Below are 13,858 nucleotides of genomic sequence, written 5' to 3'. Positions count from 1 at the left end.
CAGTTGGTTTAAGGCAGCGGTTCTCAACCTGTGGGTCGTGACCCCTTTGGGGGTCGAACGACCCTTTCACAGGGGTCTCCTAAGACCATCGGAAAACACATATATAATTACATATTGTTTTTGTGATTAATCACTATGCTTTAATTATGTTCCATTTGTAACAATGAAATTGGGGTCACCACAACATGAGGAACTGTATTAAAGGGTCTCGGCATTAGGAAGGTTGGGAACCACTGGTTTAAGGTGAGTCTTTCAAAGTAGGAAATTGATAAGGATTGATAAAAGGTTGAGATTAGTTTAAGATTAGTGACCATGGGGAGGCAACAGTCTTAATTTTAAAATGGCTAGATTGAGATTAAAAACAGCAGTGGAGTAAGTGAATGCTAAACAGTCACACTCCCAGGACCAAACTGGAATTACAACTAAAATGCAAAAAGCCATCATGAATAATCAACTGAAGCCCTGACCGGTTTGGCTCAGTGGATAGAGCGCTGGCCTGCGGACTCAAGGGTCCCAGGTTCGATTCCAGTCAAGGGCATGTACCTTGGATGCGGGCACATCCCCAGTAGGGAGTGTGCAGGAGGCAGCTGATCGATGTTTCTCTCTCATCGATGTTTCTAACTTTCTATCCCTCTCCCTTCCCCTCTGTAAAAAAATCAATAAAATATATTTTAAAAAAAATCAACTGAAGACTAGCTGGAGAGAACCCTGATAACAAAGGATGGAAAGACTATAGAGACTGGTAGGAAGGGCAGAGGCATGAAAGGGTTGGCTGGGCTCCCACAAACAGCAGCTGAAGTTCTGGAGAGAGATCTCCGCTGTGGGGGGTTACCACTGAGAACTCTGGGGTCTAATTCCCAAGCTGGGCCTCCTAGCAGAGAGCTTGAGAACTGAGAAGGGTACTCACATAACATCTGGCTGTGAAAAGCAAGGGGGTTGCTGTGCCAGGGAGAGATAGCTGGAAATGCAGGCACCCACTTAAAGGCCCAACACACAAAATTTTGAGTGCAGCCACTCACCTTGGGCTCCAGCAGAGGGAGGGCAGAGTGGACTGGAGCTGTGTAAGCATAAGCCAGGGTTAGGGGCTCTGGGATTAGAGATCAGAAAGCAAACACCCTGGTTTTCTGTGCTGAGTCATTCCTTCACACTGCGGAGGTCATCTTTCTCAGGCAGACCTTTGCTATCCAGATGTTTTTTGCCTCGGGGAGGGGGGGGGGGGGCGACAATTGATCCACCCTATTGGAAAACCCCTTGCCCACCCCGTGGAGTTTCTGAGGCCTATTAAGAGTCTGAGAATAATAATTAGCCTCCAGGCAGAAGTAATTGCCCCACCCTGAAGGAAAACCTCTCACCTCAGGTTTTCCTCCCAATTACAACAGGAGAGCCCAAATAATACACACAAGGGGATTCCTGGAGCATCTAGCTCAGGTGAACAAAGAGAATGCACCACTAGACACCTCAAGACACTTTCTACATTAGGCCAGTCCACAAAGAATGGGAGGCATAACAGTTCTATCTAATACATAGAAGCAAATACAAAGAGACAGCTAAAACGTGGATAAAGAAATAACCCCCAAAATGAGAGAAAAGAAGGAATCTCCAGAAAAAGAACTAAATGAGATGGAAGCAAGTAACCTATAAGAGTTAAAAGCAATGGCTATAAAGATGCTTCAGGAACTTCGTGCAAATTACAACAGCATGAAAAGGAAAATAGAGGCCATTAATAAGAACTAGATAGAAATGAAGAATGATATATCTGATATCAAGAACACAGTGGAAGTTATTAAAAGATTGGATGAAGCAGAGGATCAAATCAGCACTTTGGAAGACAAAGTAGAAATAAATACCCAATTAGAGCAGCCAATAGAAAAAAAGAATTAAAAAGTAGGGAGATAGTTTAAGGGAACTCTGGGACAACAAGAAACAAAACATCTACATTATAGGAACACCAGAAAAGGAAGAGGGAGAGCAAGGAACAGAGAACATGTTTAAAGAAATGACAGAAAACTTCCCCAATCTGGTGAAGGAAAATGCCACACAAGCTCAGGAGGCAGAGAATCTTGATCAAGATGAACCCAAAGAGACCCACACCTAGACATACCGTAATTAAAATGGCAAACATGCTCTGGCTGGTTTGGCTCAGTGGATAGAATGCCAGCCTGCGATCTGAAGGGTCACAGGTTTGATTCCAGTCAAGGGCACATGCCCGGGTTCAGGCTCAAACATGGATGTGGGGCATGCAGGAGGCAGCCAACTGATGATTCTCTCTCATCATTGATGTTTCTATCTCTCTGTCCCTCTTTGAAATCAATAAAAAATATATTTTTTAAAAATAAATAAAATGCAAACATTAACCACAAAGAAAGAATCATAAAGGCAGGAAGAGAGAGACAGAAAATTACCTACAAAGGAGTTCCCACTAGGATGTCAACTGACTTCTCAATAGAAACACTTCAGGCCAGAAGGGAGTGGCATGAAGTACTTAAAGTAATGAAAAGCAAGGGCTTTAATCCAAGATTACGGTATCACTTAAAATTGAAGGTGAAATAGCTTTCCAGACAAAAAATGGTTAAAGGAGTACATTACCACCAACCAGCAATGCAAGAAATGTTAAAGGGACTGCTTTAAGAAGAAGGAGAGCCCTGACTGGTTTGGCTCAGTGGATAGAGGGTTGGTCTGCAGACTGGAGGGTCCTGGGTTTGATTCCAGTCAAGGGCATGTACCTTGGTTACAGGCACATCCTCAGTAGGAGGTGTGCAGGAGGCAGCTGATTGATGTTTCTCTCTCATCGATGTTTCTAACTATCTCCCTTCCTCTCTGTAAAAAATCAATAAAATATTTTTTTTTAAAAAGGAGAAAAGGAGAGAGGATCATAGGCACAAAGAAAATAAAAACAGCAATAAATAAATGCCTATCAATAATCACCTTAAATGTAAATGGATTAAATGCTTCAGTCAAAAGACATAGGGTGACTGAATGGATACGAAAACATTACCGGGTAAGAGATCAACCGAAGGACTTGTATGCATGCATATAAGCATAACCAATGGACATAAGACACTGAGGGGTAGGGGAGGCCAGGGGATTGTCAAGGGTGAGGGGAAAAAAAAGGACACATATGTAATACCCTTTGTAATACTTTAAGCAATAAAACAATAAAAAAAAGAACCAATGAAGTATAAAAAAAGAAAGAAAAAAAAGAAAACATTACTGTCTACAAGAGACCCACCTCAGAATACAAAGAAACAGAGTGAAGGGATGGAAAAATATATTCCATGCAAATGGAAAGGGGAAAAATGCTAGGATAGCAATACTCATATCACACAAAATAGACTTTAAAACAAGGGCCATAACAGGAGACAAAGAAGGCCACTTCATGGTACTAAATGGAATGTTTCAAGAAGAAAATACAACATTGTGAACATACATGCACCCAACATAGGAGCACCAAAATTCACAAAACTCTTGATTGACTTTAAAGGAGAGATTAACAGCAATACAATCATAGTAAGGGACTTTAACACCCCAGTGACATCACTAGAAAGATCTTTCAGACAAAAAATTAACAAGGAAACAGAGGCCTTAAATGACACACTAGATCAGATGGATCTAACTGATATTTACAGAACATTTCACCCCAAAGCAACAGAATGTACATTCTTCTCAAGCGCACATGGAACATTCTCAATGATAGACCATATGTTAGGGCACAAAACAAGTTTATACAAATTCAAGAAGATTGATATAATGCCAAGCATCTTCTCAGATCACAATGACATGAAGTTAGAAATCAACTACAATAAAAACAAACTCAAAAACACTCAAATACATGGAGCATGTTCTTAAACAATGAATGTGTTACCAATGAGATCAAGAAAGAAATTAAAAAGTTACTGGAGCCCTAACCGGTTTGGCTCAGTGGATAGAGTGTCAGCCTATGGACTGAAAGGTCCCAGGTTTGATTCCGGTCAAGGGTACGTACCTTGGTTGTGGGCACGTCCCCAGTAGTGGGTGTGCAGGAGGCAGCTGATTGATGTTTCTCTCTCATCGATGTTTCTAACTCTCTATCCCTCTCCCTTCCTCTCTGTAAAAAATCCATAAAATATATATTTAAAAAAAAGTTCCTGGAAACAAATGAAAATGAACACACAAGCACCCAAAAACCTATGGGACACAGCTAAAGCAGTCCTGAGAGGGAAGTTCATAGCACTACAGGTCTACCTCAAGAAACAAGAAAAAGGACTAATAAAATATCTAACCCTACAACTATTTTTAAAGTTTTTTTAACCCTACAAGTATTGAATTAGAAAGAGAACATTAAAAACACCCAGAGGAAGTAGAAGGGAGGAAATAATAAAAATCAGAGCAGAAATAAATGACATGGAGACCAAAATAAAAATAATAAAAATAAATAAAAACCAGTACAAAAGATCAATCTATGAGGTTGTTCTTTGAAAAGATAAACAAGATTGATGAACCCCCAGGCAGACTCGTCAAGAAACAAAGAGAGAGGACCCAAATAAATACAAACAGATATGAAAGAGGTGATATTACAGACACCACAGAAATGCAAAGGATTGTAAGCAAATACTACAAACAACTATATGCCAACAAACTGGACAACCTGGGCGAAATGGACAAATTCCTAGAAACATACAATCTTCCAAAACTCAATCAGGAAGAATCAGAAAACCTAAGTAGGCCAATAACAACTGATGAAATTGAAGCAGTAATGAAAAACAAACAAACAAACAAACAAAAAACTCAACTCCCAACAAACAAAAGTCCTGAACTGGATGGCTTCACAGGTGAATTTTACCAAACATTCAAAGAACTAATACCTATCCTCCTTCAACTCTTCCAAAAAATTCAAGAGGAAGGAACACTTCTGAGCTCTTTTTATTAAGCCAGCACTATCCTAATTTCAAAAGCAGATAAAGACACTACAAATAAAGAAAATTACAGGCCAATATCCCTGATTAACACAGATGCTAAAATCCTCAAAAAAAATTAGCAAATTGAATCCAGCAATATATTAAAAAGATCATACACCATGACCAGGAGGGATTTATTCCAGGGATACAAGGCTGATACAATATATGCAAATCAATAAACATGATAAATCACATAAACAAATTGAAAGGTGAAAACAACACTATATCAATAGATGCAGAAAAAGCATTTGAAAAAAAATCCAGTGTCCTTTTTTGATAAAAACTCTTAGTAATGTGGGCATAGAGGGATCATACCTCAACATAATAAAGGCCATATATGACAAACATGCAGCCAACATAATACTCAATGGGCAAAAACTAAAAGTATTTCCTTTAAGAGAAGGAACAAGACAAGGATATACACTTTCGCCACTCTTATTCAACACTAGAGACCCAGTGCACAAAATAGCGAGAGATCCAGACCCCCTGCACTGGCGGAACCCCAGACCTGCTGCACCGGCAGGACCCCAGACCTGCCATGCATGAGTAGCTCGCTGCTGTGAGCCACTGCGCCCTGAGAGCCTTGCCTCAACATGCGAGCTGCAAGCCCCTCCACACTGCATGAGTCAGGAGCCCCACATGAGCCCCTCTGCACTGTGAGCCCCGCCCTGCTGCTGTGAGCAGCTCGCAGGCCAGGGGGAGGTACCGAGAGGTGCTCCATGCACCTCCTGGTGACTGGTCTTTGGTTGTTACAGCATTATGGCGTTATGGCCACTGGCCTTTTATAATATAGATAGTACTGGAAGTCTTAGCCACAGCAATCAGACAAAAAGAAGAGATAAAAGGCATCCAAATTGGAACGGAGGAAGTAAAACTGTCATTATTTGCAGTGTTCATGGAAAATCCTAAGGACTCCACCAGGAAACTACTAGACTTAATAAATGAATTCAGCAAGGTAGCAGGATACAAAATCAACACCCAGAAATAGATGACATTTTTATACACCAATAATGAACTCTCAAAAAGAGTAACTACAAAAGCAATCCCATTTACCATTGCAACAACAAAAGAAATACCTAGGAATTATACCTAGGAATAAACTTACCAAGGAGATAAAAGACCTGGAAAACTATAGGACATTGAAAAAGAAATAGAGGAAGCTACAAATGGAAGCATATACCATGTTCATGGATTGAAAAAATTAACATAATTAAAATTTACTACTTTGGGTAGTAAATGTCTATACTACCCAAAGCAATCTATAGATTCAACTCCTATGAAAATACCAATGGCATACTTCACAGACCTGAACAAATACTCCAAAAATTTACATGGAACCCTGAAAGACCACGAATAGCTGCAGCAATCTTGAGAGTGAAGAACAAAGTAGGAGGCATCACAATACCGGATATTAAATAACTTAAATATGTATATGCATAGCCCACGGACACTGTCAATAGAGTAGTGAAGACCGGGGTGGGTAGACAGGGGCTGGGAGTATGAGGGTAAAGGGAGAGGAGAAAATGGGAGATATCTGTCATACTGTCAACAATAACAAAAAAATGTGTTTTAATTAATAAAAATGTGTCTACATAATAAAAAATAAAAAATTAAGATAAATCAACTGATGATATAATTGATTATAGTCTATTCCATTGGTTTATCTATCTTTGCATAATTACTCACTGTTTTAATTAATGTAGCTTTTTAATATGTCTCAAACAAATTTGTTGTTTTTCAACATTGTCTTAAATAGCACTTTGTGCTTTTGTGTATTTTTAATCACTTTTTCAAGTTACACATGCAAACACACACACACACACCACTGCTACCCAATAGATGAAAATTTCTTAAGTACAATTTATGAGAGCATTTAAAAACATAAAATGTTTGGAGATTAATTGAATTAAAGTCAATCAGTTGTCTATTTAAAAATTGAGAGATTTCACATAAGTAAATATATTTCTGATTCTCTTGAAATAATTGAAGGCTCTAGCAACATTGGACCTACATTTCCAGGTGGCTAGAGCTGAGCAGCAGCTGCCTCCTTACCTGGGGATGAGCAGTCCTGCAATTTACCAGAGACCACAGCAGCCCTCCTTCACTCACTGGCATTACCTGCCTGATTCCTGTAGGTATCTAAGTTTGTGACCCCAGATAGTTGGAAACAACAGAGGCTTAAATTAAGGCCCTGTGTCAACTATCTTTTTCTTGTGGTTTTTGTTTTGTATTCTTATTTTTTAAATATATTTTTTTATTGTTGATAGTATTACAGATATTTCCCATTTCTTCCCCACTGCACCTCCCTCATACCAGCTCCTACCAACACCTACAGGTCTTCACTACCCTATTGCCCATGTCTATGGGCTATGCATATCTTATATAATAAAAGAGAAACATGTAAATTGACTGTCCCTCCACTATGCTCACCAGCCAATCAGGAGTGAGTATGCAACTTATCCTGCCAAAGATGGTGGGTTAATTTGCATACACAGGCACTGGGTGGAGAGCAGAGTGGGAGAGCCAGCAGCTTGGGGGAACGTGGCTCCCTTGGTTGTTCCCCACAAGCCACCAGGCGGAGAGCAGAGCAGGAGAGCCGGCAGAGAGTGGAGCGGCTTGGGGAACTTGGTTCCCCAAGCTGCCAGACGGAGAGCAGAGAGGGAGAGCTGGCAGCTTGGAGGACTTGGCAGAGTGGGAGGCCATGGGACTGAGACAGAGCAGGAAGGGAAAACCAAAAGTGTGGGGAGCACCAGGAATTCTGGGAATAGTACTTCTGGTGGCAGCCCCAGGACCTGAAGTGGAAGCCCAGAGCACTGGGAGCACCAGGAATGCTGGGAATCATAGTTCGGTGGCAGATGGATCTCCTAGACCAGGGGTGGGCAAACTTTTTGACTTGAGGGCCACAATGGGTTCTGAAACTGGACCGGAGGGCCGGAACAAAAGCATGGATGGAGTGTTTGTGTGAACTAATATAAATTCAAAGTAAACATCATTACATAAAAGGGTACGGTCTTTTTTTTCAATAGTTTTATTCATTTCAAATGGGCCGGATCCGGCCCGCGGGCCGTAGTTTGCCCACGGCTGTCCTAGACACTAGAGCAAAGTGAGCCTTGAGCAAGTTACTGTTGCAGTGGGGGATGGAGAAAAAGCGAAGGTGAGAGACATAAGTAAAATCAGAGTGTCTAGGAAAAATTAAAGGGAAGATATCCTAAAACTTCCGGGAAATCTCCACCCATGAAGCAAAGAAAAAAAATGCCTCTATTATTTTGTGAGCAACAAACCAAACTGAGTTGGGGTCTCAGACAATTCACTCATATGATTGCAAAGACAGACAGAAACTCCCGGATTGGAGAGGGCTCTCCTGAGGGATCCCAGATTGCAGAGGGTGCAGGTTGGGCTGAGGGACCCCCACCCCCCCAGTGCACGAATGTTGTGTACCAGGCCCCTAGTAAGTATATAAGTTCTTTGGTTTATCTATTCTCATCCCCCCCAACCCCATATTGAGATATGTCAGTCTGTTCCAGGCCTCCATGCTTTGGGTCTTATTTTGTTGATTAATTCATTTTGTTCATTAGATTCCACAAATAAGTGAGATCATGTGATATTTGTCTTTCTCATATTGGCCTATTTCACTTACCATAATATTTTCCAGGTCCATTTATGCTGTTCCAAAGGGTAAGAGATCCCTCCTTTTTATAGCTGTGTAGTATGCCATAGTCCCACAGCTTTTTAATCTGTTCATCTACTGATGAGCACTTGGGCTGTTTCCAAATCTTAGCTAGTGTAAACAACCTTGCTATGAACATAGGGGTGCATATATTCTTTCTGATTGGTGTTTTAGGGTTTTTAGGATATATTCCCAGAAGTGGGATCACTGGGTCAAACGGATTTTAATTTTTTGAGGAAACTCCATAGTGTTTTCCATAGTGGTTGCACCAATCTGCATTTTCACCAGCAGTGAAGTAGTGTACCCTTTTCTCCACATCCTTGCCAGTACTTGTTGATTTTTTGATGATAGCCATTCTGAGAGGTGTGAGGTGATATCTAATATATATATATATATTTTTTTTTTTTCTTAAGGAAAGGACTGGCTACACTCCCACAGGCAGCAGGTGAGATTCTGAAAGGATATCAACTGCAAACGTTCCCCCTGAGAAGTCTCAACCTCAGGCTGGACTCCCCAGCCCAGAGAACGAGAGCCAGGAAGAGGTGCCTACATAACTCTGACTGTGAAAATCAGTGGAGATTCTGTCTGTCAGGGAGAGATGACAGTCTGCTAGAGACATAGGTGCCCTCTTAAAGGGCCGATGCACAAAATATCATTCACAGCCACTCACCCTGGGCTCCAGCAGAAGGAGGGCAGAGCAGACCAGTCACATGAGGAGAGTCTGGTGTTTGTGGCTCTGGGAGAAAGCTGAAGGGACAGCCACCAGGATACCTGTGCTGAGTTACTCTCATGCACTGCAGACACCACCTTACTTGAATGGAACACTGCCCTCCGTATGGCATCAGCCCGGGGGAATGCCCACCCTCAAGACTCCTGTAGTTACACCTATGGAGGTTGCACCTTGCTGAGAAGTTAGCTGCCTGGGCTGGGTGTAGAGGCTTGAGACTCAAAGGGTGTCAGTGACTGCATTGTGTGACTTTGGGGTGGGGGTCATTCCTTTCCTGTGAACCTGACTAGCTCCTCCCCCAAAAGGGAGATCTGCTAGCCCCACTCTTCAAGTTCCTAGTGGCCTCCACCCTCTGGATTCCTGGTGGCTCTGCCCTGCCAAGGTCTGGGCAGAATCTGGAACAGAGTTGTGTGGCTATGGTGTGGGGCGTTACTCTCTCCACATTCTCCCAAGCCTGACTGGCACCTTGCCCTCAATAGAGATCTATTAGCTCCATCCTCCTGATTCCCAGTGATCCTATGCTGATGAAACTGGGCTCCTGGCAGAATCTGGGACAGACTCAGTAGTGTGGCTCTAGAATGGGGGTCATTTCCCCCTCATATGCCTGAACAGTGCAGAGCCCTCCCTTCACATGGCCAAATCTTGGTCTATTTGGGCCTGACAAACTCTGCTGGTGTCACTTGATAACTCCCTCAAACCCCACCCCCCTACAAAGGTGTGCAAGCACCCAGCAGGTGGCAGCTAGACTTGTTATACCCTGGGACTGTTGGTGTTGGTGGGAACAGCACCAGGTGTTAGAGCAGTGAGGTAAGACTGACCTGGGTTCAGAAAACTTAGTATTTGAGTCCTGGCTAGGAAATAATCCACAGTCAATACTCAAACTATAAGACAACATCTATACTAATAAAAGAGTAATAATGCTAATTAGACCAGGAGACCTTCCAGAGACCTTCTGGACAAAGCTGGGGGCTTCGCCAGCCTGCAAACCATCCCCAAACGGGCCTCAGCCCCTCGCCCAGGCCAGCCATGCCCTTCAAGGGGACCCTCACTCTGATCCAAGAACCCCTTCAGGGCAGACCAGCCGGCCCCCACCCGTGCACCAGGCCTCTATCTATACTAATAAAATGGTAATATGCTAATTAGACCAGGAGACCTTCCAGACGTCTTTCTGGACAAAGCCATGGCGGTTGGGCTGAGGCAGAGGTGGTTAGGGGTGATCAGGCTAGTTGGGGAGGGGCTAGTTGGGGGTGATCAGGCCAGCAGGGGTGGCATTTGGGGGCAAGCAGGCCGGGGGGGGGGCAGTTGGGGATGAGCAGGCCAGCAAGCAGAGTGGTTAGGGGCAATCAGGCAGGCAGGCAGGTGAGCAGTTAGGAGCCAGCAGTCCCGGATTGCAAGAGGGATGTCCAACTGCCAGGGTCCCAGATTGGAGAGGGTGCAGGCCGGGCTGAGGGACACCTCTCCCCATTCACGAATTTCATGCACCAGGCCACTAGTTTATTTAGAAAATCACAGAGGTATAAGAAATAATTTGTAAAAGAAATTGGCTTAGAAGCAAATGAAGCTGCTTTGGAGCCTGGGAGTGAGGAAGGTAATGATAACATGTCCTGGAGGTGTGGAGGGGGAAAGAAAGGCATGGGTGTGCTCCCAGGAAGGAGAGTTCACTGGGCCTTCCCTCCTAAGGGTTTTAAGGGTGGAGATTTTAGAGGCAGTTCCATGGGAAGATCTTAATAGAATATTCAGCAGCTTTCCAGGTGGGTCCTTTTAGGACTGAGGTCTCCAATGATTGATTGGTCAGTGACAGGGCAGGGGAATCATTATTTAATACAGCTGGTCCTGAGGTCAGTCCAAGGGGTCACTTGTCTGGTTTTGCTGCTTTTCTGAACCTGGAACTGAAAAGCAACTGAAGCCCAGATATGATCTCAGAGGAGGAAGGTCAGGGCATATAAACCGAATGACCAACAATATGCTAGGGACAGAAAGGTCACCCTGGTGGGCAAGGTCCCATCCTATAATTGTCCATTGCTAGGCAAGGGATTTCCACTCTGGTGACCTTCTGTACGTGGCCCATTGTCCTTGCTCTGCTTATGTCTAACTGCCTACCACAGGACATTTGCTGGGTGACCTCAGGCCCAGCACTGGTACTGAGTTTGAACCGGTATCAATTTGGTGAATACCACTCACCCCTACTGGTGAGTCAGGCCCAGTGGTGGTAAAAGCTCCCCTTGTTGTGCAGCTTGCTCCTTCCCATGCACACCAGGCCCAGCAGAGGCAGCCAAAAACTGTGGATTGCTTTGTAGCTCCAAACTGGCTGCCCAGGCCAAGTCACAGGGAGCATCTGACATTGGCCTGCACCAGAGTCCCCTCCCAAGGGCCCTTCCCAGAACCATCATACCCAGTGGCCAGCTTCAGACAACATCAGAGCAGAATTCAATTAGTTTCACAAGTGGCATATTCAAGGGTAGATCTCAGCAGGCATGAGACCTTGCTGAGGTGAATTCTGCTTCATGTGGCCAGCACCTGCACAGCAGCTCGTACATTGAGGTACAGGTCAATCCTCAGCCAGAGGGTCAACTCACACACGAAGAGGTCAATTGAAATCATGTCTTAGTTATAACAGGAGGGCCCACATAACCCACATAAGGAAAATTCCTGGAGCACTCAGCTCAGGTGATCACAGAGACTGTGCCACTGGGCTCCACAGGATACCTACTACATAAGGCCATCCTACCAAGACTGGAAGTCATAGCAGACCTACGTAATACATAGAAACAAACACAAAGATTCAGCCAAAAAGAGGAGACCAAAAAAATGCCCCAAATGAAAGAACAGAAGACATCTCCAGTAAAAGAGCTAAGTGAAATGGAGGCAAACAAAAGAACATAGAAACCATAAAAAAGAATTAGTCATAAATGAAAAATGCAATTATCTGAAATGAAGAATACACTAAAAGGAGTCATCAGTAGATTGGATGAAGCAGAGGATTGAATCAGTGATTTGGAAGACAAGGTAGCAGAAAACATCCAATCAGAGCAACAAAAAGAAAAAAAAAATTTTAAATGAGGATAGTTTAACACATTGCGGACAGATCATGAGAATTCTCACTTCATATTACACAGTGTTTTACAAAGTATCATACTTTAAAAAGATATTAGTTTGTAAGAACATGTAATAAATAACTGCAAATTCAATGGGTATTTTATTTTAAAGTGTGCCTTTAACATTTATGTAAACCGTTTTTTGTACTTGTTCAATAGAGACTTATCTGGCCACTGGGTAAAGCTAGCAATAAAACTACTGGTCCGCAATGTGTTAAGGGACCTTTGGGACAACATGAAGCATAACGACATCTACATAATAGGGTTACCAGATGGAGAAGAGAGAGCGCAAGGGATAAAGAACCTATTTGAAGAAATAATGACTAAAATCTTTCCTAACTTGATGAAGGAAAAAGACACACAACTCCAGGAAACACGGAGAGTCTCAAACAAGATGAACTGAAGGAGGCCCATACCAAGACACATCATAATTAGATGGCAAAGGAGAAAGACAAAGAGACCATCTTTAAAGCAGCAAGAGAAAGATAGTTACCTTCAAGGGATTCCCGTAAGACTGTCAGCTGATTTCACAACAGAAACATTTCAGGCCAGAAGGGATTGGCATGAAATATTCAACGTGATGAAACCAAGGACTTACAAGCAAGGCTACTTTGCCCAGCAAGGCTATCACTTAAAACTGAAGGAGAAATAAAGAGCTTCCCAGACAAGGAAAAGTTAAAGGAGTTTGTTACCGCCAAACCAGTATTATAAAAAATGTTAAAGGTTCTTCTTAAGAAAAAGAAGGGTGGCCCTGACCGGTTTGGCTCAGTGAATAGAGTGTCAGCCTGCGGACTGAAGGGTCCCAGGTTCGATTCCAGTCAGGAGCATGTTGCGGGCACATCCCCAGTGGGGGGGTGTGCAGGAGACAGCTGATCAATGATTCTCTCTCATCATTAAAGTTTCTCTCTCTCTCTCTCTCTCCCTCTCCCATCAATAAGCATTTTATTGGTCATAGAGAACATTTTATAAACTTGACCCCAAAGGCAAGGGAAGTAAAGGCAAAAATAAATGAATAAATTTATCAAACTAAAAAGCTTCTGCATAGCAAAAGAAACTGACAACAAAACAAAGAGTCAGCCAACCTGATAGGAGATGATATTTGCAAACAGTAGCCTGCAACCAAGGTACATGCCCTTGACCAGAATTGAACCCAGGACCCTTTAGTCTGCAGGCCAATGCTCTATCCACTGAGCCAAACCAGTCAGGGCTGGTGGCATTTTTATACAACAATCCTATCTAATAATAGACAAACATGGTAATTGACTATACCTTCGCTACACCTCCCATTGGCTAATCAGCATGATATGCAAATTAACTGCCAACAAAGATAGTGGCTAATTTGCATACTGAAGGCAGGGTGGGACAGCGCGAGCCGCCAGCGTGCCACCATCCAGGCCGGCCCCAGAAGCCGGCCTGCCTTGCTGCCCCGGGATCC

Source organism: Myotis nattereri, assembly GCF_964212035.1.
Source record: "Myotis nattereri genome assembly, chromosome: 9".
NCBI lineage: Eukaryota > Metazoa > Chordata > Mammalia > Chiroptera > Vespertilionidae > Myotis > Myotis nattereri.
The sequence above is the reverse complement of the archived record's forward strand: the minus strand, read 5'-3'. Positions refer to the sequence as shown.